The sequence below is a fragment of the Bubalus bubalis genome, chromosome 12, assembly GCF_019923935.1.
Source record: "Bubalus bubalis isolate 160015118507 breed Murrah chromosome 12, NDDB_SH_1, whole genome shotgun sequence".
NCBI lineage: Eukaryota > Metazoa > Chordata > Mammalia > Artiodactyla > Bovidae > Bubalus > Bubalus bubalis.
In genome coordinates, this window is record NC_059168.1 from 62,164,411 (window position 1) to 62,190,425 (window position 26,015).

General features: G+C 40.3%; 1 long non-coding RNA gene across 1 annotated transcript in view; it reads right to left on the minus strand.

Annotated features, from left to right (window-relative positions):
* Nucleotides 1-2,857: 2,857 nt before the first annotated feature.
* LOC123464772 overlaps nt 2,858-26,015 on the minus strand; it is a 34,706-nt gene continuing 11,548 nt past the window's right edge. The window contains exons 2-3 of the long non-coding RNA XR_006639804.1: nt 25,049-25,151; nt 2,858-3,038 (exon numbers count right to left, since the gene is read on the minus strand). This is a non-coding gene — a long non-coding RNA (uncharacterized LOC123464772). The remainder of the gene's footprint in view (nt 3,039-25,048; nt 25,152-26,015) is intronic.

Consider the following 26,015-nt stretch of genomic DNA (forward strand, 5'->3'; position numbering starts at 1 on the left):
AGTAGCCTCAAATGTGATACCTCAGTTACCACAAGCAATCTGTGATAACAAATAAGTTGTATGTCACTTGGCAGCCCTGACCAATTGACAATAGCTTTTCTTTTTGGATTAAACAAACACACACACGCACATTTTTCTCCCCAGATGGCAGAGCCATTGTGACTGTCCCATTTGCAAGGCTCCAGGATTTTTAATCCTTCATCTACTGAGGCTCTCAGAATCCCCTGGGAAATGTCTTGGAGGTCCCCAGTACTGCAGAGGTAGCATCACTTCATGCTATGTCCAGTACTTGCAGGCCAAAGTGGAACAGCATCTGTAGTGTGTTTAGATTCTCAAACTCTTCCGGGATGACACCAATGATCTTGAGAGACATCCTGAGGCTATGCCCTGGCTTCATGGGAAATCATGCTGAGAGCATTGGTGGTGTCTGCTATGGGCTTGGAATGGGTCATATAGTGTCAGTTTGACTATCATTGGCAATGTTAAGTTTGATCATAAGATTAAGGTGGTGTCTGACAGATTTCTTCATTGTACAGGTAACTTTCTCCCTTAAGAGTATTAAGAAATAGTCTTAATATTGGTAAAATTTTGAGATTATGTTAATTTCCTGTTCTCCAGCAGTATTTGATTGCCAGATGACTTGCCCAAGTTCATAGCTAGTAAATCACAAAACAGTTACAGGAGTTCTGTTTCTCCAGCTCCCAGGCTCGACAGCTTTCACTCTGCGATGATGGTTTCATTCATTAGCACATGAACATTTCAGGTAGAATGTGAAGAAGTCAGTGTTTTTAAAGACTCTAAGAAAATCTAGGTGCTATTTAGATCTTCACAGTTTATTAAGTATACACAAAAATAAAAGTTTCATTAGAAACTCCTATTTTGTGGGAAATAGATTTTCCTTGATGTGGCTTCCTTGGATATCCCAGGTGGCTCAGACTGTAAAGTGTCTGCCTATAACGCGGGAGACCTGGGTTCAATCCCTGGGTCTGGAAGATCTCCTGGAGAAGGAAATGGCAGTCCACTCCAGTATTCTTGCTTGGAAAATCCCATGGACAGAGGAGCTGGTAGGCTACAGTCCATGAGGTCGCAAAGAGTCAGACAGGACTGAGTGACTTCACTTTCACTTTTGATGTGGCTAAGGAAGCAATAAAGGGTAACACTGCTAAGTAGGGGGCAGATCCCCTGAAGGAGGAAATGGCAACCCACTCCAGTATTCTTGCCTGGAGAATTCCATGGACAGAAGAGCCTGGAGGGCTACAGTCCATGGGGTTGCAAAGAGTCGGACACGACTGACTGACTAAGCCCACACTGCTAAGTAGATGAGTTGTTGCTATTATTATTCAAAAGAAACCCACAAATGTTGGGGCCAATTCTCCCACCCTCAAATATCCTTAAGCAGATTTGGATCCTGTTTCCTCTGCCCTTTTTCACTTAGAATTTTTTTTTTTTTTTTGGTTACTTATCTCATGGGATCTTGGATCCCTGACTAGGGATCAAATCTGGGACCTTGGGAGTGAAAGCACAGAATCCTAACCACTAGACCACCAGGGAATTCTCTGTCCTTCTGCACTTTGAATACCAGTGTAGATTTGTTGAACAAAAGACTTTGCTGAGTGAGTACCAATATCTTTCCTTAGAATCATTAACTATGACTCTAAATCAGATGGAGTAATGTTCAGTTTCATTTCTTAAACCATATTGTGTTGACTTTTACATGAATTGAATTCCTATTGTTGAGTCACTCTAAACATCAGAAGCTGTCCCAAAGACTTCCTGTAGCATAGTCTATGGGGTCATTGTATTAGGATAATAGGGTTGAAACATTTCATAATTTAATGAATTTGTAGATTTCTTATTCCCAAAATTAAAAAAGAACTTCTATGAATGTCAAATTCAGTAATTATCAGACAGAACAGAATTTGGCTCTGTTTAACCAACTGGCACACTCTCTGTAGATAACAACATGGTTTGATATTTATAAAGGGCCCATTCCCTACCCCCCTCCACTTAGACACCAGAAATTCATTAAATATAAAGCCTTACATAATTTTGTAAAGAGACTCATTTCTCTGCAGTTTTCCTAGCTTCTAAATTCAATATTAAAAAGAGGTATCAATCTTTGGGTGCAGGCTTTCAGCTTTCCCTGAAATGGAGTGGCTGGTTGTGGTCCAGCACACAAACTAGCTTTGGTTTGATGGAATTTAATTAATTAATTAATAATAAAAATAAACACAGAGTCCCCTTGGTGTTAGGATAACAAGCAAATTCTGGGGAGAGAGATGAGAACAGAATGTGGATCAAGTCTACAAGTGGCCTTGGAATAGAAGATTCCTTCTGGCATTAGGTACACACATTTGGATTTCTTTGGGTTGGAAATATAAAAGCATAATTTTTGCCTTTAATTAAAGTTTTTCCAGTTGAATTCTTGCCAAATGCCCAAAGAAACAGAGCTGGATAGGAACAATAGCTGACATTCATGTTTTAGGTGTTTTACATGAATATCATTTAACCCTCATAGACAACCCTTTAAGAAGGTACAAAAATTATTTTCCTTCTTTGAAAACTGAAGAAACCAGAGCCCCAAAAGTTTAGGCAATCTCTTATAGAATAATCTGGCTTGAAAACCCAGAACAAAGAGCATGAGTCTGAGATGCTGAGGTCCTGAAGACAGGCAGTGTCACCTCCCAAACTCTGCTGCCTCTCCACGGAGGGCTAGGGAGATTTATCATGCTTTTCACAGGAAGACTGTTAAGTGCTTCTCTTGAACAATATGATTATTTTCCACAGCAATCCTTTCATGCAGCTTATAAGCCAAGAACTGGCAGTCCATCAAATGGAAAGTGACTTGTATAAAAAAATCCCCTGTGGTCCTGGGAGATTCGGGCAGAAGGTAAAGAGGCTTTTACCTTTACTCCTGGGAACTCACCAATGGTATCCCTCTTCCCAACTCCTCATCTTGAAAGACAAATAGCATCCTTTCTAGTTGGAGTGTACTCACTTGATACTCGCTCTGCATTTCTCCCTAGAGGCCAACATTCCTGGAAGGGAAAATGAAACCAAGATAATAACCATTGTAGAGATTATGAAACTGCTTCCTATCTGAATCCATACTCTAAACCTCCTTCAGTGCTTTCGTAAACCATCCCACACTGATAGAATTACTTTTTATGACTCATAGATATATTTTACTTTTCCAGTTTTATCCTCTTAACTTTCAAGGAAAAGATCAGATGATGGAAAAGAAAGATTCACCTGCAGAGCTATGTTGGATTTTATTTAACCCTAACACATAGACTGTAGACTGAAAAAAGAAATATGCCCAGCTTAGTATTATGTATAAAGATACTTTTTAAAGTTTTACAGAATATAATCCAATGGTAAAATTCATTCTCTTAACAAATATTTATTGAGTTCTTTTTACATATAAAGTGCTGCAATAGGTGCTGAAGTACAAAAATAAGCAAACCCCATCCCTGCCCTCAAGATGCTTATACTCTTATGTTTGATATTGTGTGAACGTTGTATGGGCCTGCCTGAGGCGGTCTTTCATTTACACCTATTTCCCTAGTGTAATAATAAATAATGCTCTTTCAGTCTCAAAAGTTTCCCAGTTTAGATGACAAATTGCATATATCCTGGCAGTAATATTTCCCAATAGATGATACTTTTAAAATATTTATAATTCTTGGATATAAATAAAAAGTACAAACAGCAAAGGCGCAAAAAGTATACTGACACAGTCCTCATTTTTTAAAAAAATTTGGCTGTGCCAGGTCCTTGTTGTGGCCTGGCAGCAATGTTGTTGCATGTGGGATCGAGCTCCCTGCATTGGGAGCACAGAGGCTTAACTACTGAACTCCCAGGGAAGGCCCACCATCTTCATTCTGGAATAATTAATACTGTCTATGTATGTCAATTGAAGTTCATTGGGAAAGTGTGGCACTTTGTTTTGACATTATTTTTTTAAATGCAACTACTGTTCAATCTCTATTGAGAGGATATATTGGCTAGAAAACTTAAGAAGATGAGAGAATACTGCACTAAAAGGAGATAACAGTATGTATCATACACTCAACTCCGGTTTTAGGAGCCAAAGGTGAATAGGACACAGGGAAGCGTCAGGTGGAGCAGACAGAGCAATGTTTGGAGGCATTTGGGGTCAGGAGCCTCTGATCTGAGAGTTGGTGATGGCATCTACCTTCCTGTCTCTTGGACTCTTTGGTCTCTATCCCATTCCTGTAGGTACTGAACTCATCGGTTTTTAAAGCCACCTGCGATGCACTTTTGTGAAAGCTTGGTGTCTGCAGAACTTTTAATTACACATCATTTTGTGTACTGTTGTCTGAATATGTATATATATGTATTTTGATATTGAAGACAAGCTATTTTTAGTTTCCTTTTGGGTATGTTTGGAGAAACTCTTAACTGTTGCTATGCTGCTATGGAAACGGTATCCACGTATACTGACATGTTTACAATTGTTTAAAACACTATAAACTTTCCAGGGCAAAGGCAAACGGCTTACTTCCATCAAACTTGCTCCCTGGTTTCCTTTTTTTTATTAGTTTATTTATTACTCTTAGACCCATGTTGGAATCTGTTTCATCTGTGCCGGGCATTAAAGGGCTGTTTTTTGCTGACATGCATCATTTAATTGATTTCACATTTGTAACTAAGGTAGCGCCAAGAGCAGATGAAAAGTTTACCCTAAAATCAGAAATATTCTTTGGTCTTGCTAGGAACTGAGAATTAAATACTTTCTAGGCTCCCAAATGAAAAAAAAAAAAAAAAAAAGAAATAATGCCTCTTGAGGGTGTGTTGACTAAACTAGAATTTGCAAGTTAGGATTGTTATTTAAATGTAACTAATGTAATTATTATTCATGTGTACAGAATGAATTTAAAGACTAGTCTAATTGCTTAGAAACATGCAAACCCCAAAAGGAGTTTTCTGGCTTATTCCAAGCATGGAGAAAAGTAGGTGGCTAAGATTCTTTACAATTTCTGGAAAAAGGAATCTGAACAAAGACACATGAATTGAAGCAAACAAGAACTATGTTTGTTTGAAAGTACCAGGAAAATGATCTTTGGCAGGGTAGTTTTCTAGGAGTCAAAAAGTATTTTAAAGTGGAATCTGTAATTGTGAATCACACAGTGCTGGGTCCTGACAACATAAAGGGCACATATTCTAGGAGATGAAGAAGGCAAGGGCACCCCACTCCAGTACTCTCGCCTGGGAAATCCCATGGACGGAGGAACCTGGTAGGCTGCAGTCCATGGGATCTCGAAGAGTCGAACACGACCGAGCAACTTCACTTTCACTTTTCAGTTTCACGCATTGGAGAAGGAAATGGCAACCCACTTCAGTATTCTTGCCTGGAGAATCCCAGAGACAGGAGAGCCTGGTGGGCTGACGTCTATGGGGTCGCATAGAGTCAGACACGACTGAAGCGACTTAGCAGCAGCAGCAGCAGCAGCAGCATTCTAGGAGAGTATAATATTTTATAGAATTTTAAACAGAGTGCTTACTCCTTTAAAAAATTCTCTTTTCTAAAGTTTGATATCTACTTTGAGTAAGTATACAGTAAAGAAAATTTTAGCTGTTATGCAATCTACTTTCTTCACTCTTTTGCTAAAATCTCATTTTTGTCATCTTCCTGAAATGGTCATTTAAAAATCACAGATCAAAAAAAAAAAAAAAACAACCACTCAATGGAGTATAGTTGATTAACAACTATGCTCTGATATAAAATAAAAATTAAAACAAAAAACACCCAGTGGAAGCCCTGTGGGAATGATCCTGATTCGTGGACAGCTAGTTGACTTGGGCCTGGATTGCATGTAGAGATCACAGTCCCCCTCTCCCCCACTTCCACCTCCCCTGACAGGCCCCTTTAACAGTGTTTATACACTTTCTGTGCTACCACTCATCAGCGGATATTCCATTCTAAGCCCTTCAAAGGGACGAGGTTTATGTGATTTTGTTTTTCTTCTTTGTGGGAAGGGTTCCTCTCCCACCTCTTGGAGTTTAGCAGCAGCTAAGAAATGTGACCCCAAGGTCACATTCAGATTAGAACTCAGTAAAACCTGAGGGTCTGTTATTTCATGGCAATGGCACCCCACCCCATTACTCTTGCCTGGAAAATCCCATGGAAGGAGGAGCCTGGAAGGCTGCAGTCCATGGGGTCGCTGAGGGTCGGACACGACTGAGCGACTTCACTTTCACTTTTCACTTTCATGCATTGGAGAAGGCAATGGCAACCCACTCCAGTGTTCTTGCCTGGAGAATCCCAGGGACGGGGGAGCCTGGCAGCTACAGTCCCTAGTATCACAGAGAGTCAGATATGGCTGAAGCTACTTAGCATGCATGCACGCACCTGTGGAGAGGGTTTGCATGGGAGGGGAATCTGACTTAGCATTGGTTGCATTCATTCCCTGGGGTGGGAGCCTAGAAAGAGAGGGTGTCAAGCGGCTCTGGCAACTGAGTCCCGTCAGGGTTGCCCTCAGGATCAGGATGAAAAGAGGGAAATGAGGTAGCAGCAGCACCATGGCTTAACACTGAGCGCTCCCCAGGCAGCCACTAATTGGCTTACTCTTTTCAGATTTCTCTTAAGAAGCCGATTTCCGTTTCTGTTCTGTTGCCTCTGAGGGGATTTCCCAAATTAACCTTCTCTAAGCTTTCTTGAGGGACTGTTTTTGAGGGCTGGTGGGGAATTTCCCTCTTCTGACCAAAGTGTTGCTGGGAGAGATTTACTGCTGATTTTCATCTGGGGATTTTCTCACAGGCCTTTGCTACTTCCTGTTTCCCAGGAGTCTCTGCTCTCTGGGAACTGAAGAGCTAACAAGCAAAGGGGATAAACAGATTTAAGGAAAAGGAAAGAGGGTGTGTTTCATATGGTGTTTCTTCTTCTCTTTTCTAGTTCTTTGCCATAATGATACTGGATTTGAAGACTGGACCCAGGGACCTTGCTGAGGGCCTCAGCTTGATTACACTAAACGTTCCACAGGAACTTGGGTTGGACAGTGAACTCACAAGTCAGAATAAATGATCAGTTTTACTAGAATAGCTCTTCTGTATTGGGGATGGATAGAAACTCCTATGTTAAAAGAAGCCACTAAAGAATCATTGCACATTTTACTTAATGGTAATACTCTTCCACTAGTTAAGTGCTTTCTGTGTCATGCATGGTGCTTGGGGTTTTACATACATGTCTCATTTGATCCTGGCAACTACCCAGAGAAGCAGGCTTTACTAAGACCCATCTAACAGATGAGCACATCAAGGCTCTGAACTGTTAGGTTATTAGCCACATTTTCCAGGCTGGTATTAGGAGCCCAATTTTGTGGCATCCCAAAGCCTATGTTTATTTAGCTATAAATTTGTCCTAAATTTGAGATTTGTTTCATTGGTCTTTTAGGTTCTATTACCAGAAAATTAATGGAAAGGATCCTTAGGAGAAGCAGCCCCCCAAAACCATGAGTGAAGATATTTTCGGGGCAGTTGACAGTTGTTAGCTTAGTTCTATACACCTGCCAGGCCCTTTTGCTGTATATTCACTATTTTCACATCCCCTGGAAAGTGATGCTGCTGACCTGGGAATAGGAATCAATGTATAAAAGAAGCTCCAATTGGAGCAATTAATTAGTCCTTCCTCTTTGAAAACCTTCTGCCTAACCACTGCTTTACACCTTGTTATTTTCTACCCTAGTTTTGTACATTTTGTCAAGGTTCTTAGAAATAATTCCCCTGAGGACAGGTCCTGGACTATCTCTGACCCTGCTTTGCCCCAGGGAAAATAACATTCTTGATTGCTCTGAAGCTAGATCCCTGTCTGTATGTGCCCTGGTGTGTGTGTGTGTTTTCTTGTATGAGTTTCTCAGTGAGGTAGATTATTAGCCACAGTTGACATTTACAAAGTCCTCCATATATTTTCAGTTCCCCCAGAGAAGTTGTGAGCGTGGGTGAGGGTGCTGGGGGCAGCAGTGGCACTGATAAAGCAGTTCCTGGGGGTTCCCAATGGTTGGGATGCCCCTGCTGCCTTGACACCCCTTCCCCACTGCAGACTTTGCTGCAGCCCCTCCTCTCCAGTCTTTGTCTAGGAGGGCTCCTGACCACATCCTCTTCATCCAAATGGTGAACTCCAATAGCCATCAAGAGTTAAGAGTTGACTGGTTGCCAAGTGATTTACTGCCTTAATTGACTTGATTCTCACCCATGAAGGTAGGCAGAATGATTCCCATTTACTTTATCAGTGAGGAAACCAAGGCCCTGTCAGGTTAATAATTGACCCAAAGTCACCTAGCAAGTAATCTGAGGGACTGGGACACAAATTCTAATCTGTCTGATTCCTAGTTACGGCTTTGTTGGGAGAGAGGGGAGTACACCTTATTTGTGTGTTTATTTATTTATATGAAGATATTCATCTCAGATGTAGAACATTTTTATGTATCACGAAATGATCACCAAAATGATCTCTAGTTACCATCTGTCACCATGCAAAGTTGTTAACAATATTGTTGACTAGATTCCCTTTGTGTACATTACATCTTTGTGACTTATTTATTATATAGCTAGAAGTCTGTACCTCTTAATCCCCTTCACCTGTTTCGTATATGCTCCCATTCTCCTCCCCTTTGGCAACCACCAGTCCTATGAATCTGTTTCTGTTTTGTTTAATTTGCTTGTTTTTTTTTTAATTTCATATATATATATCACATCTTTTTTATCCATCTATTGATGAACACTTACCTTGCTTCCATATCTTGGCTATATAAATAGTGCTTCATGAACATAAGGGAATGAGTTATTTTTGAATTAATATTCTTTAGAAAAATACCCAGAAGTGAAACGGCTGGATGGTATGCAGTTCAACTTGCAGTTTTTTTGAGAACCTCTATATTGTTTTACCGGAGAAGGCAATGGCAACCCACTCCAGTACTCTTGCCTGGAGAATCCCATGGATGGAGGAGCCTGGTAGGCTGCAGTCCATGGGATCGTGAAGAGTCTGACACCGCTGAGCGACTTCGCTTTCACTTTTCACTTTCATGCTTTGGAGAAGGAAATGGCAACCCACTCCAGTGTTCTTGCCTGGAGAATCCCAGGGACGGTGGAGCCTGATGGGCTGCCGTCTCAGGGGTCGCAAAGAGTCGGACACAACTGAATCGACTTAGCAGCAGCAGCAGCATATTGTTTTACATAGTGGCTGCACCAGTTTACACTTCCACCAAAAATGCAAGAGGACTCCTGTTTTACCACAACCTCACCAACACTTACTGCTTCTTGTCTTTTTGATAATAGCCATCCTGACAGGGGTGAGATAGTATCTTACTGTGGTTTTGATTTGCGTTCCCCTGATGATTAGTGACGTTGAGCACTTTTTCTTGTTCTTTTCAGCCATCTGTTTGTCTTCCTTGGAAAAATGTCTACTCAGATCCTCTAATTTTTAGTCTTGTTGTTTGTTTCTTGATATTGATTTCTTCACTTATGGTTGGGTGCATTCCATTATTGTTATATTTGGGTTCCCTTCATTTTGTGTGTGTGTATCATTATAGGCTTTTTTTTGTGATTACCATGAGGTTCATACATACAAACCCATGTCTATAGCAGTCTATTTTAAGCTGATAGTCATTCAAGTTTGAAGGCATTCTAGAAGTACTACATTTTAGTTTCCCTGTTTCCATGTTTTATGTTTTTGATGTCACATTTTAAATTGTTTTTTTGTGTGTATCCCTTAACTACCTATTGTAGTTACATTCGTTTATACTACTTTTGTCTTTTAACTGTCACATTAGCTTTTCAGTGGCTATGGTTTTTCTAGTCGTCATGTATGGATGTGAGAGTTGGGCTATAAAGAAAGCTGAGCACCGAATAATTGATTCTTTTGAACTGCGGTGTTGGAGAAGACTTGATAGTCCCTTGGACTGCAAGGAGATCAACCAGTCCATCCTAAAGGAGATCAGTCCTGGGTGTTCATTGGAAGGACTGATGTTGAAGCTGAAACTCTAATACTTTGGCCACCTAATGCCAAGAACCGACTCATTGGAAAAGACCCTGATGCTGGGAAAGACTGAGGGCGGGAGGAGAAGGGGACAACAGAGGATGAGTTGGTTGGATGGCATCACCAACTCAATGGACATGAGTTTGGGTAAACTCTCGGAGTTGGTGATGGACAGGGAGGCCTGGCATGCTGCAGTTCATGGGATCGCAGAGTCGGACACGACTGAGCGACTGAACTAAACTCACTGCCTTTACTATATATTTTCTTTTACCAGTGAAATTTTCATTCATATATTTTCTTATTTCTAGTTATGGTCCTTTCTGCTTAAAGGAACGAGACCCTTTAACATTTCTTGTAAGGCTTGTCTAGACATAATAAACCCCTTTGGTTTTTACTTATCTGGGAAACTCTATCTTTTTCTCAATTCTGAATCATAACCTTGCCAAACAATTTTCTCGGTTGTATAAGTTTTTTCCTCTTAGCATTTTAAATATATCCTGCCTCTCCCTTCTGGCCTGTAAAGTTTCTGCTGAAAAATCAGCTGTTAGTCTTATGGGATTTCCCTTGTATATCATTAGTTTTTTTTTTTTTTTTTTCTTGCTGCTTTTAAGATTCTCTTATCTTTACCTTTTCTATTTTCGTTATGTCTTGGTGTGCATCTCTTTTAGATCATCTTGTTTGGAACTCTCTGTACTTCCTATATCTGGATGTCTGTTTCCTTCTGCAGTTTAGAGAAGTTTTTGGCCATTATTTCCTCAAGTAAGTCTTCTATCTCTTTCTGTCTCTCTTCTCCTAATGGGATCCCTATAATGCAAATGTTAAGTGTGCTTAATGTTGCCCCAGAAGTTCCTTAAATAGTCCTCAGTTTAAAAAATTCTTTTTTCTTTTCCTGTTCTGGTTGGGTGATTTCTACTCTTCTATCTTCCAGATCACTTTTTCATTCTTCTGTATTGTCTAATTGCTGTTGATTCCTTCTAGTATGTTTTTTATTTCAGTTCTTGTATTCTTCAGTTCTGATTTGTTCTTTCTTATGTTTTCTAAATCTTTGTTGAAATTCTTCCTAAGTTCCTCCTTTCTTCTTCCAAACTCAGTGAGCACCCCTGTGATTGTTTCTTTGAATGCTTTATCAAGTAAATTACTTCTCTTCATTTCATTAGGGTTTTTATTCTGGGGTTTTATTTTGTTTTTCATTTGGAACATATTTCTCTGTCTCATTTTATATATATATATATATACACACACACATATATAAAACTATACAAGCAACTATGCAATCTGAAAAAATATGTATTTCTTTTTCAGTTTCCTTTCCATTATAGGATATTATATTGAATATAGTTCCCTATGCTATACAGTAGGTCCTTACTATTTATCTATTTTATGTATAGTAGTATACATCTCGGAGAAGGCAATGGCACCCCACTCCAGTACTCTTGCCTGGAAAATCCCATGGATGGAGGAGCCTGGTAGGCTGCAGTCCATGGGGTCACTAGGAGTTGGACACGACTTCAATTTCACTTTCATGCATTGGAGAAGGAAATGGCAACCCACTCCAGTGTTCTTGCCTGGAGAATCCCAGAGACGGGGGAGCCTGGTGGGCTGCCGTCTACGGGGTCGCACAGAGTCGGACACGACTAAAGTGACTTAGCAGCAGCAGCAGCAGCAGTATACATCTGTGGGCGAAGGGCATGGCAACCCACTCCAGTATTCGTGCCTGGACAATCCCATGGACAGAGGAGACTTGCAAGCTACAGTCTCTAGGGTTGCAAAGAGTCAGACACGACTGAAGTGACTGAGCATACATGCATACATCTATTAATCCCACACTTCTTATTTATCTCTCCCCACCCCTTTTTCCCTTTGGTAACCATGAATTTGTTTTCTATGTTTGTGGATCTGTTTTATAAACTAGTTTATTTGTATCATTTTTTGAGACTCCACATATAAGTTATGTCATATGATATTTGTGTTTCTCTGACTTATTTCACCTAGTATGATAACCACTAGGTCCATCCATGTTGCTGCAAATGACATTATTTCATTCTTTTTTATAGTTGAGTAATATTCCACTGCATGTATGTACCACATCTCTATCCATCCATCTATTGATGGACTTTTTGGTTGCTTTCATGTCTTGGCTATTGTAGACAGTGTCACTCTGAACATTGTAGTGCACATATCTTTTTGAATTAAAGTTTTCATCTTTTCCAGATATATGCCCAGGAATGGGATTGCTGGATCATATGCATCAAGGAAATTATATAGTGGAGGTGATTTTATAATCTCTGAAATGACCTTGTACAGAAAGTAATATTAATAGTTAAAAATTAAATAACTCCATTGTGAATAACCATGTTCAGGACATGTTTGTCTGTTTGAAAGAAAATAGAGCATTCCCTTGGAAATTATTAATTATTTATATTATAAATGAATAAAACATTTCAGAAAATGGGAGCCACCGCTCCATGTCTTTGTACTCTTTTAAGCAAAGGTTTTCTAACAAGTTATCTAGACTTGCCGCCTCTAGTTTCTCTCTTCTTATTACCTCTTCAAACTCGTTCCAAACATGTGTCTGTCATGAATGCTTCACTGAAGCTACTCTTTCTGAAGACGCTGATGCTGTACTTTTCTGAGCCCGTCTGTCAGTTCTCAGGCCTCTGCTTAGGTGTGTGTCAGTCGCGTTTGCCGCAGTAACATGTTTCTTCTACTCTGGAAGTTTCTTCACTTTGCTTCCAGGACACACCCTCTCTTGGGTTTCCTCCTCCTCACTGGACATTCCTTCTCAGTCTCCTTTGCTGGTCCCTCCTCTCCTCTGTGACCTCATAATCCTGGAGGGTCATTGGGTCTTCTTCTTAGGCCTCTTCTCTTCCTTACTCTCTCCTTGGTTATCTCCGCTTAGTTCCACAGCCTTAAATATCATTTACATGCTGCCAGAAGTATATCTCCAGCCCAGACTCCTCTTCTGAACTCTAGACCTTTATCCAACTGCCAACTTGACATCTCAGAATTAACAAGTCCAAACTCGAACTCCCATTCTTCCTTTTAAAGCCTGGTCCACCCACAGTCTACACCTCTCAGTGGATGATGATCCTACCCTTAATTAGTTCTGACCAAAAACTTTAGAGTCATCCTTGACTCCTCTTTGTCTCTTTTTTCACATCCAAATCTTGTTGGCTCCTTCTCCAAAAAGTATATTTGGCATCCAACCACTTTTCACCACCTCCACCTCTCCCAGCCTGATCTGAGCCACCATCATCATCTCTTTCTTGGATAATTGCCATCACTTCTTAACAAGTCACCTCTCTTCTGCCCTTTCCCCTTGCTTCTACTACAGGCTAGTCTCAAGAATTCAGTCAGAGAGACGCTTCAAAAATAAGGGCAAATCCTGCTACTCTTCTGCTCAGAAACCTCATAATGGTGTTCTATTTCACTCAGAGTAATACAAGTGCCCACAAAGACCTATACAATCCAGATCACCTGCTTCTCCATCACCTTTCTGGCCTCAGCTCCTGCTAACTTCACCTTTATTCACTCCCCTCCAGCCATGCTGATCTCCTTGCTGTTCCTCAAACACCCCAGACATTTGGCCTGGAAAGCTTTCCCCAGATAACCACATGGCCTTCACTTTCACCTTCTTCACATGTTCCCTAGGTTTTCACCTTCTCAATGAGGCCACCCTGCCACCTACTGAAACTGAACTTGCCTTCCCTCTCCACACCCAGCACTCCTGATCATCTTACCCTGCTATTTCCGTTTTTCATAACATTTATCCCTTCTAATGTCTATGGAAATTACTTACTTGTTGTGTTTATGGTTTATTTTTTGTTTCCCACCTATAATGTAGTCTCCAAAGGACAGGGATCTGTTTATTTTGCTTACTGATGTATTCTAAGCACCAGATCAGTGTCAGTCACCTGGTAGGAAATCAGTAAATATTTTTAAATGAATGAAAATTCAAATCTCCAGAGACAGAAATGACAGACATGAGAAAAGCCTGTTAAGATCATATCTGTATTGGTTCAGTAATTTTAAAAAGGGATTCTTATATCTTACTTCCTGATGACAGAAATGAGCATATAACTTCACAAACTCACATATTAAAAGCACCCGTGGCAGTCTGTTCTCTTCAACTGTTGCTTTTGAAGAATTTGATAAAACATCTTATCTTTCTTTTTGGGTAAGCTCCTTTTAAATACTCAAATAACCTGGTTGTTTCTGCTGGGAAGACATTAGAAAGGCATTTAGATGAAGGATAGAATTTATCAGGGCTCATGGTCAAAACAAAAACAACTCCTCAATATTTATTCTATATTGTCTCTGAATGATAATATTCATAGTTTTTACCTGGATAGGCTTCATAATGTTCGTAGTACTGTTAGGGGCCTTAAAATTCATGCGACCTATTTTCTCAGCTGAAAGTGGGAGGGATTCTGACAGCAAGTTGGTTTGTGGGTAAAAGCATGACACCATTGGTCCGGGTCTGTTGGCCTGACTAACCATAGCTGTTACATATTTATATTAATACTTCCCTTTTTGAGACATTTCAAGAAGTACTTTTCTCAGTAGTATGAGGTTGACTGCATGTACTAATGACAGAATTTCTGAGGTTGCTCATGAGTGTTTTCTGGTAAGCCTAACCACGACATCATGAGTGCTTAGTAAATGACAACATGGTAGGTATAGAGGTTAAAATAGGGTCATTATCTCACTGTCTTTCTCAACAGAAAGCCCAAAATAGTATAAGTTATTTTATTCTGTAGTTTTCACCCATGCCCTTTTCCCCACTCCAGGGAAGCCTTAAGAGGATTTGCTACAACTGTGTTATGCATATGATAGATAGGATCTGTTACTATGATTAAATAATTGATTTATATTTTAAACAAGCAACTATCTGTTATTTATAGTGGCAGTTCTATTACTTAAAGTAATTTTGGATAGATCAAAATTCACCACTCAGTTTTTATTTTTTTTTTTTTAATTTTATTTTATTTTTAAACTTTACATAATTGTATTAGTTTTGCCAAATATCAAAATGAATCCGCCACAGGTATACATGTGTTCCCCATCCTGAACCCTCCTCCCTCCTCCCTCCCCATTCCATCCCTCTGGGTCGTCCCAGTGCACCAGCCCCAAGCATCCAGTATCGTGCATCGAACCTGGACTGGCAACTCGTTTCATACATGATATTTTACATGTTTCAATGCCATTCTCCCAAATCTTCCCACCCTCTCCCTCTCTCTCAGAGTCCATAAGACTGTTCTATACATCAGTGTCTCTTTTGCTGTCTCGTACACAAGGTTATTGTTACCATCTTTCTAAATTCCATATATATGCATTAGTATACTGTATTGGTGTTTTCCTTTCTGGCTTACTTCACTCTGTATAATAGGCTCCAGTTTCATCCACCTCATTAGAACTGATTCAAATGTATTCTTTTTAATGGCTGAGTAATACTCCATTGTGTATATGTACCACAGCTTTCTTATCCATTCATCTGCTGATGGACATCTAGGTTGCTTCCATGTCCTGGCTATTATAAACAGTGCTGCGATGAACATTGGGGTACACGTGTCTCTTCACCACTCAGTTTTTAACACTATTGCTTGAAATTACTGTTTCTCTTTAATTAAAAGCATTAGAGGAATATACTACCATTACAGGAATATCATAACATTATAGAAGTTTGGACAATTAAATAATTACCTGTAACTCCATCTAAATGTTATGATCATTTGTGAACCAATAAAATAGTCTGATGTTGGTTGTAGATAACTTTTAGATCCTCTGCAAACCCACTTCTTTTGGCCGTAATTTTTCAAGCACCTGTCTGTACCAGGTCCTATGCTACCCTATAGGTATTTTGTTGGTTTATACGGAGAGGCCAAAGTCACAACACTTTGAAACATCAGTCATTCTGTAACTTCCTCTTTTTCCCAGAGCTCTAGGAGAAGCATGGTGGGTAGGGGAGGAAGGGGGATGCCAGCCCAATGGTGACATGGTCACTCTTCTGCTTTGGTTGGAAGATAAGGGCACTAATTCCTTTGCTTCTCCACCCTTCATCTGCAAATTACCTGGGCCTAGACTGGCTTTAAATCTCTGAGACTGGCTGAACCCTAGTAAATGGGTTACTGATCCTAAAATAAAATTGTGAATCAGGTTTGGAGTTTAGTGTAAAAGCCTGAGAGACATAGGTTTGTTGCTAATTTAGATTACAAATGTCATCAAAGATAGAAACCAAAAGGTTAGGTAATTTCTAAATTAAACACTCTTTCTTAGAATAATTACCAAGTTATAGCAACTGTGTACTTTGGTAAAATTTGAATAACACTTTATTGCTCAGAATAATGTTTTATTTTTGTCACCAAATAATACTTAAGTACATGCTCTTGTACTCCCTGACTGCAGGAAGGGTGTTACCCTGGATGCTGACACACCCTCTGCAGTGAAACTTGGCTTTGCTGGAACTTTTCAGGTACTAAAAAAAAAAAAACAAAAACCTTTTTCTATTCCCCATTCATTCACAGGCAAGAGACCTAGGCTTTGTTATTTTTTCCCTCAATCTAAATGGACTGAGAGTCAGGCTTTTATAGTCACCATTAAGGACAGACCACGGCAGCATGGAAAATATAATTTGAATCTCCTTTCCCTGGAAATTGGCTATGAAAAGGACAGGTCCATCAATCATAATTTGCAAGGCAAGTTACAAATCCTTTGATGAAGGCTTCTCAAGCTGTCATGGCAGCAAGTAGAACTGGGAACTCGTTTTTCAGTTGAGGAAATATACCTGGTCATTTTGGATATTTAAATCCTGATAGCTTAGCCAGTGGCTGAAGCTTCCTGGGCTTAAATAATAGCTTTTCAGCATTTTATGTTTCTAAGTTTGAGTCTGAATTTAAGAAATGCTAATTTGTAACAATAGTTACAGAATTCCACAGAATTTTGTCTAAAGTGATGTGAACTGGTCATCATAGTTTGCAAGATAATTCTTCACTAGGACATGGCATTGCCTTTAGTCAAAGGTCTCACATGCACAAGCAAACAATGGCTGTGTATTGTATACTTCTTGTTACTCTAATGTGTTGAAATTTCAATTATGGGTGTACAAGACATTGTATTGTATTCTTAAATTATCCTTTATGCTTCTTAATAAGGACTATTTTCTTTCTGAGTTGAAAAGAAATCCCTTTCGCTTAAAAGTCCATGTATTCTAAAAATGAGTAATCACTATACAGAGAGTATACAGAGACTATGATCACTGTGGTATTTGTCCCTTAATATGTGTTCTCCTTTCTTCCAGAGCAATAGAACCCCTCATTTTTAAGCTGGGAATGTAGCTGTTCAGAGGTGGGGGGCGGGGGGAGAACTATTTCCCAGTTTCCTTTGCATAGGACTGGGTGGAAGTTTTATATGGCAACTTCTGGAACTTGCCTGAAGTGACAGTTGATGTGTACCTCTTGCCCTTTCTTTGTCCCTTCCTCCATCATGCTGCTACAAGCATGGGCATGCTAGCAGGAGCTCTCACTGACACCTTGGGTCATGAAGATAAGGGCAACACAGCAGATGAGGGGGTAGAAATGTCATACCAGCTTGCCCACCTTTGCAGCTTTATATGAAAGAAAGATAAACCATCCTGTTTAAATGACTACTCTTTTGGGTCAATGTTTCTCAAAATTAAAACTAATCTGCAGGTACACAATCGCCTACAATAGAAAATACTGGACTATTTCATTTGACATGAAGAAATAAACATACTGTAGCAGACACCTAATAGCTCATCTCTCTGACACCATTTTCCAAAACTGAAAACTATTAGCTCTCTCTGCCACCATTCACTTAGTTAAAGTGAGGGTTTTCAAACTATAGAACATGACCTCACCTTAATTGAAACAGGAGCCCCTGACTTAGCATGGGCCAATCAAAAGCTTTCCCCAGGAACTTGAAAATAAAAGAGATTCATCTCTTTGAATTATAAGACTGTAACAGTAAATACATGAGCTATTGGCTGCTTTGTTTTTCACCATGTATTAGGAGAAGTAGAAGAAAACAGGCTGGAATGAGTAAAACCGATGAATCAGAGTCAAAGAGAGAAGCAGAGATTCAGGGATGGAAGCACAGAAGACGTTCCCCGAAGTCCTCTCATGCCTGACTATCTCAGCACTACTGCTTGCTTCCTTAACATCCACTCTTCATTTCCCCCTTATTAAACAATATTGAAGTTCTGGGTCCTCCCATTCTTAGAGGGGGTTGCAGATTGACTGAGAAAATATGGGCACAGCAATCCCCTGGCAATGGTATTGATCCAGTGAGGGGCATGCCTCTTATTGACCCAATCTGATTGAAAATTTATATTTCGTGTCTGGGGGAAAGTTACTCTTTTTCCTGCTAGACATGAATAGGAAAGCACATAGTCCTGATTATCATTGTCAGCTCTCTTGCCACTATGAGAATGACCATCCTGGGATGAAGGCAACACAAAGAAGGTAGCAAGAGGAATTCTAAAAAGCCTTTGATGACATTTTTAAACCCACCCTGAACTGAATCAATGGTGTTAGATAATAAATGACCTATTACAGAAGTCAGGGGTCATCAAGTTTTTTTTAAAGGGCAGAGAGTAAAAAGTTTAAGATGTGAAGACTATAAAGTCTTTGTTGTATTTGTGACTGGTGATAGAAACAAAGTACAATGCTGTAAAGAGCAATATTGCATAGGAACTTGGAATGTTAGGTCCATGAATCAAGGCAAATTGGAAGTGGTCAAACAGGAGATGGCAAGAATGAATGTTGACATTCTAGGAATCAGCAAACTAAAATGGACTGGAATGGGTGAATTTAACTCAGATGACCATTATATCTACTACTGTGGGCAGGAATCCCTTAGAAGAAATGGAGTAGCCATCATCGTCAACAAAAGAGTCTGAAATGCAGTACCTCGATGCAATCTCAAAAACAACAGAATGATCTCTGTTTCCAAGGCAAACCATTTAATATCATGGTAATCCAAGTTTATGCCCCAACCAGTAACGCTCAAGAATCTGAAGTTGAACAGGTCTATGAAGACCTACAAGACCTTTTAGAACTAACACCCAAAAAAGATGTCCTTTTCATTATAGGGGACTGGAATGCAAAAGTAGGAAGTCAAGAAACACCTGGAGTAACAGGCAAATTTGGCCTTGGAATACAGAATGAAGCAGGGCAAAGGCTAATAGAGTTTTGCCAAGAGAATGCACTGGTCATAGCAAACACCCTCTTCCAACAACACAAGAGAAGACTCTACACATGGACATCACCACATGGTTGACACCAAAATCAAATTGATTATATTCTTTGCAGCCAACGATGGACAAGCTCTATACAGTCAGCAAAACAAGACTGGGAGCTGACTGTGACTCAGATCATGAACTCCTTATTGCCAAATTCAGACTGAAATTGAAGAAAGTGGAGAAAACCACTAGATCATTCAGGTATGACCTAAATCAAATTCCTTATGATTATACAGTGGAAGTGAGAAATAGATTTAAGGAACTAGATCTGATACACAGAGTGCCTGATGAGCTATGGACAAAGGTTCGTGACATTGTACAGGAGACAGGGATCAAGACCATTCCCAAGAAAAAGAAATGCAAAAAAGCAAAATGGCTGTCTGAGGAGGCCGTACAAATAGCTGTGGAAAGAAGAGAAGTGAAAAGCAAAGGAGAAAAGGAAAGATATACCCATATGAATGCAGAGTTCCAAAGAATAGCAAGGAGAGATAAGAAAGCCTTCCTCAGCAATCAATGCAAAGAAATAGAGGAAAACAGTAGAATGAGAAAGACTAGTGATCTCTTCAAGAACATTAGAGATACCAAGGGAACATTTCATGCAAAGATGGGCTCAATAAAAGAGAGAAATGGCATGGATCTAACAGAAGCAGAAGATATTAAGAAGAGGTGGCAAGAATACACAGAAGAACTGTACAGAAAAGATCTTCACAACCCAGATAATCATGATGGTGTGATCACTGACCTAGAGCCAGACATCCTGGAATGTGAAGTCAAGTGGGCCTTAGAAAACATCATTGTGAACAAAGCTAGTGGAAGTGATGGAATTCCAGTTGAGCTATTTCAAATCCTAAAAGATGATGCTGTGAAAGTGCTGCACTCAATATGCCAGCAAATTTGGAAAACTCAGCAGTGGTCACAGAACTGGAAAAGGTTAGTTTTCATTCCCATCCCAAAGAAAGGCAACGCCAAGGAATGCTCAAACTACCGTACAATTGCACTTATCTCACATGCTAGTAAAGTAATGCTCAAAATTCTCCAAGCCAGGCTTCAGCAATACGTGAACCATGAACTTCCAGATGTTCAAGCTGGTTTTAGAAAAGGCAGAGGAACCAGAGATCAAACTGCCAACATCCGCTGGATCATGGAAAAAGCAAGAGAGTTCCAGAAAAAAATCTATTTCTGCTTTATTGACTATGCCAAAGCCTTTGACTGTGTGGATCACAACAAACTGTGGAAAATTCTGAAAGAGATGGAAATACCAGACCACCTGACCTGCCTCTTGAGAAACCTATATGCAGGTCAGGAAGCAACAGTTAGAACTGGACGTGGAACAACAGACTGGTTCCAAATAGGAAAAGGAGTACGTCAAGGCTGTATATTGTCACCATGCTTATTTAACTTATATGCAGAGTACATCATGAGAAATGCTGGACTGGAGGAAGCACAAGCTGAAATCAAGATTGCTGGGAGAAATATCAATAACCTCAGATATGCAGATGACACCACCCTTATGGCAGAAAGTGAAGAGGAACTAAAAAGCCTCTTGATGAAAGTGAAAGTAGAGAGTGAAAAGTTGTCTTGAAGCTCAACATTCAGAAAATGAAGATCATGGCATCCGGTCCCATCACTTCATGGCAAATAGGTGGGGAAACAGTGGAAACAGTGTCAGACTTTATTTTTCTGGGCTCCCAAATCACTACAGATGGTGACTGCAGCCATGAAATTAAAAGACGCTTACTCCTTGAAAGGAAAGTTATGACCAACCTAGATAGCATATTCAAAAGCAGAGACATTACTTTGCCAACAAAGGTCCGTCTAGTCAAGGCTATGGTTTTTCCTGTGGTCATGTATGGATTTGAGAGTTGGACTGTGAAGAAGGCTGAGCACGGAAGAATTGATGCTTTTGAACTGTGGAGTTGGAGAAGACTCTTGAGAGTCCCTTGGACTGCAAGGAGATCCAACCAGTCCATTCTGAAGGAGATCAGCCCTGGGATTTCTTTAGAAGGAATGATGCTAAAGCTGAAACTCCAGTACTTTGGCCACCTCATGGGAAGAGTTGACTCATTGGAAAAGACTCTGATGCTGGGAGGGATGGGGGGCAGGAGGAGAAGGGGATGACAGAGGATGAGATGGCTGGATGGCATCACTGACTCGATGGACGTGAGTCTGAGTGAACTCCGGGAGTTGGTGATGGACATGGAGGCCTGGCGTGCTGCGATTCATGGGGTCGCAAAGAGTCGGACACGACTGAGCAACTGATCTGATCTGATCTGATCTTAAGGCAGAAAGTGAAGAGAAACTAAAGAGCCTCTTGATGAAAGTGATAGAGGAGAGTGAAAAAGTTGGTTTAAAGCTCAACATTCAGAAAACTAAGATCATGGCACCCAGTCTCATCACTGCATGGCAAATAGATGGGGAAACAGTGGATGGAAAAAGTGGCTGACTTTATTTTTTGGGGCTCCAAAATCACTGCAGATGGTGATTGCAGCCATGAAATTAAAAGAAGCTTACTCCTTGGAAGGAAAGTTATGACCAACCTAGACAACTTATTAAAAAGCAGAGACATTACTTTGTTAACAAAGGTTCATCTAGTCAAGTCTATGGTTTTTCCAGTAGTCATGTATGGGTGTGAAAGTTGGACTATAAAGAAAGCTGAAAAGTGAAAGAAAGTGAAGTCACTCAGTCGTGTCCGACTCTTTGCGACCCCATGGAAAGAAAGCTGAGCACTGAAGAATTGATGCTTTTGAACTGTGGTGTTGGAGAAGACTCTTGAGAGTCCCTTGGACTGTAAGGAGGTCCAACCATTCCATCCTAAAGGAGATCAGTCCTGGATGTTCATTGGAAGGATTGATGTTGAAGCTGAAACTCCAATACTTTGGCCACCTGATGCAAAGGGCTGACTCATTTGAAAAGACCCTGATGCTGGGAATGATAGAGGGCAGGAGGAATTGGGGATGACAGAGGATGAGATGGTTGGATGGCATCACCAACTCAATGGATGTGAGTTTGGGTAAACTCTGAGAGTTGGTGATGGACATCGAGGTAGGGTGTGCTGCGGTTCATGGAGTCGCAAAGAGTCGGACACAACTGAGCAACTGAACTGAACCGAACTGAAAGTCTTTGTCGTTACTTTGTCTACTCTGCTGCTGTAGCACTAAAACAGCCTTCAGAAATGTATGGAGGGCTCTGAATGTGTTCCAACTTAAAACCTGGGGACCAACCTGAGGCTGTTACTTGCTCAGTCATGTCTGACTCTTTGCAACCCTATGGGCAGCACACCAGGCTTCCCTGTCCATCACCAACTCCCGGAGCTTACTCAAACTCATTTCCATCAAGTCAGTGATGCCATCCAACCATCTCATCCTCTGTCGTCCCCTTCCCCTGCTGCCTTCAATCTTTCCCAGCATCAGGGTCTTTTCAAATGAGTCAGTTCTTTGCATCAGGTGGCCAAAGTATAGGAGTTCAGCTTCAGCATCAGTCCTTCCAGTGGACATTTAGGACTGATTTCCTTTAGGATTGACTTGTTGGATCTCCTTGCAGTCACTTGTTAGCCTCCATTATAAGCCAGTTTGAGTCAGTTTTCTGTTACTTGTTGCCCAAACTACCACCTATGACACACAGGTTCTAGTCCATTTCTGAGGGCCAGCTGCATCTTGCCCTTGGAGTCTATGAGGATCTTCAGTGCTCAGAACAGATGGCCAAAATATTTAACCAAGAGTATGCATAAACACTGAGCTTCCCGGGTGGCACTAGTGTTAACCCATTTACCATTGCAGGAGACACAAGAGATGCAGGTTCAATCCCTAGGTTGGGAAGATTCCCTGCAGAAGGGCATGGCAACCCACTCCAGTATTCTTGCCTGGAGAAGCCCATGGACAGAGGTGCCTGGACAGCTACAGTCCATAGGGTCACAAAGAGCCGGACACAACTGAAGTGACTTAGCATGCACACATGCATGCATAAAGCACCAACCAACCACAAACACATACAATGGTTATCTTGGGGTAAATTGGCTAATTATTAATCTGTCATCATCCCTCTATTAAGTCCTCTTTGTAACTTAAACCAGCCAGAGTTTATTTCTGTTATTTGTAAACAAACACATCTTTACCATTTTTTTTCAGATTCTCACCATAGATACTCTTTTAATCATTTTACTCTCATTTTGTTTTTTTTTTTTTTTGGTTAAGATGCTGATCAGTTTACATGATTTCTTTTTTTGATTCTTCCTTTCTTAAGTTCAGTATTCCAGTGACAAGATTATAATACTAATTCTTTAAAAAATTGGGTGGATGAAAACTTTCCCTGATAATGAGCTCTTTTTTGAATTCTGCAGGCCTTATGATCAATAACATACAATCTAGCACTTGACACATGAGGTATGACTATAGAGTATCAAAAAGACTTAAGCACACATGCCACAGCTCAGACATCCAGTGAAGTTTGTTAAATGCAAATGCAGCTAAAAGTTATATTTCAACAATGTTGCTGTATCAAAGCATCTTTGGAATTCCTCCAATCTCCTCATTTTATTTTAATATCTGATGTTGATGAATATCTATCACATTGTCATCAGGATTGGCTTTGAATGAATTCCTGCCATTTGCAAAAAAAAAAAAAAAGGTTCATCTTAAATATTTGCAATCATTGAGTATTTTCTTTTTTTCCTTTCCTTTCTCACATAATTCTTAGACACCATGATATGCCCAATAAGCACCTTTAAGTCTTCTAGGTGCTGGTGAGATAAAGTCCCTAGTATCAATGTGTCCATAGTTTAAAAGGAGAGAAAGTAAATAAATAAGTCATTCAGTTCAGTTCAGTTCAGTTCAGTCGCTCAGTCGTGTCTGCTCTTTGCAACCCTATGAATTGTGGCTCCAGGAGTTCACTCAAATTTACATCCATCAGGTTGGTGATGCCATCCACCCATCTCATCCTCTGTCATCCCCTTCTCCTCCTGCCCCCAATCCCTCCCAGCATCAGAGTCTTTTCCAATGAGTCAGCTCTTCGCATGAAGTGGACAAAATACTGGAGTTTCAGCTTTAGCATCAGTCCTTCCAAAGAAATCCCAGGGCTGATCTCCTTCAGAATGGACTGGTTGGATCTCCTTGCAGTCCCAGGGACTCTCAAGAGTCTTCTCCAACACCACAGTTCAAAAGCATCAATTCTTCTGCGCTCAGCCTTCTTCACAGTCCAACTCTCACATCCATATATGACTACTGGAAAAACCATAGTCTTGACTAGATGGACCTTTGTTGGCAAAGTAATGTCTCTGCTTTTGAATATGCTATCTAGGTTGGCCATAACTTTCCTTCCAAGGAGTAAGCATCTTTCATGGCTGCAGTCACCATCTGTAGTGATTTTGGAGCCCCCCAAAATAAAGTCTGACACTGTTTCCCCACCTATTTGCCATGAAGTGATGGGACCGGATGCCATGATCTTCGTTTTCTGAATGTTGAGCTTTAAGCCAACTTTTTCACTCTCCTCTTTCACTTTCATCAAGAGGCTTTTGAGTTCCTCTTCACTTTCTGCCATAAGGGTGGTGTCATCTGCATATCTGAGGTTATTGATATTTCTCCCGGCAATCTTCATTCCAGCTTGTGCTTCTTCCAGCCCAGCGTTTCTCATGAGTCATTATGTAACCCATATTTGTCTAGGTTTCCACCAGTTCATGAGTACAAATATGGTCTTCCTAAGAAAAATAGCCCAAATTGCACAAGCTTTGTCCCACTTACACATGTGAAACACAGCCTCCTGTCAAGCTTTTGACATGGGTTCCCAGGCTGACCACTTACCTGTTTCCATTTTGGGTCTCTGCTGCTTTTTGTTGTTGTTGTTGGTCAGTTGGTTGGGTTTTGTTTTCTTTTGTTTTTTGACTTTCAAAACTTTTCTTTAATGCTGGAAAACAATGATAATATGGTTTAAGCTTTTCACTTTGTTTTAAAAAAAAAGTATGTAGCCTGACTGGCAGTCAGTGTCTGTAGAACCATTCAGAGTAGAGAATTCTTACTGTTTTCTAGACTGACCTGCTTCAAAAAGGAAGACACAAGTTTAACTCAGTAAGCAAATGTAGAGCTAAAACAGGAGAAAAACTGCCATACAATTGCATTCCTCTCACATGCTAGCAAAGTAATGCTCAAAATTCTCCAAGCCAGACTTCAACAGTACATGAACAAGAACTTCCAGATGTTCAAGCTGGATTTAGAAATGGCAGAGGAACCAGAGATTAAATTGCCAACATCTGCTAGATGTTGAAATCTAGCCGATTTCATAGCAGATCATAGAAAAAGTAAGAGAATTCCAAAAAAAATCTACTTCTGCTTCATTGACTGTGCTAAAGGCTTTGACTGTATGGATCACAACAAACTGTGGAAAATTCTGAAAGAGATGGGAATACCAGACCACCTGACCTGCCTCCTGAGAAATCTCTATGCAGGTTAAGAGGCAACAGTTAGAACCGAACATGGAACAATGGACTGGTTCCTAATTGGGAAAAGAGTACATCAGGCTGTAGATTGTCACCCTGCTTATTTAATTTATATGCAGAGTACATCATGCAAAATGCCAGAGGGGATGAAGCACAAGCTGGACTCAAGATTGCCGGGAGAAATATCAATAACCTCAGATATGCAGATGACACCACCCTTATGGCAGAAAGTGAAGAGGAACTAAGGAGACTCTTAGTGAAAGTGAAAGAGGAGAGTGAAGAAGTTGGCTTAAAACTCAACATTCAAAAATCTAAGATCATGGCATCTGGTCCCA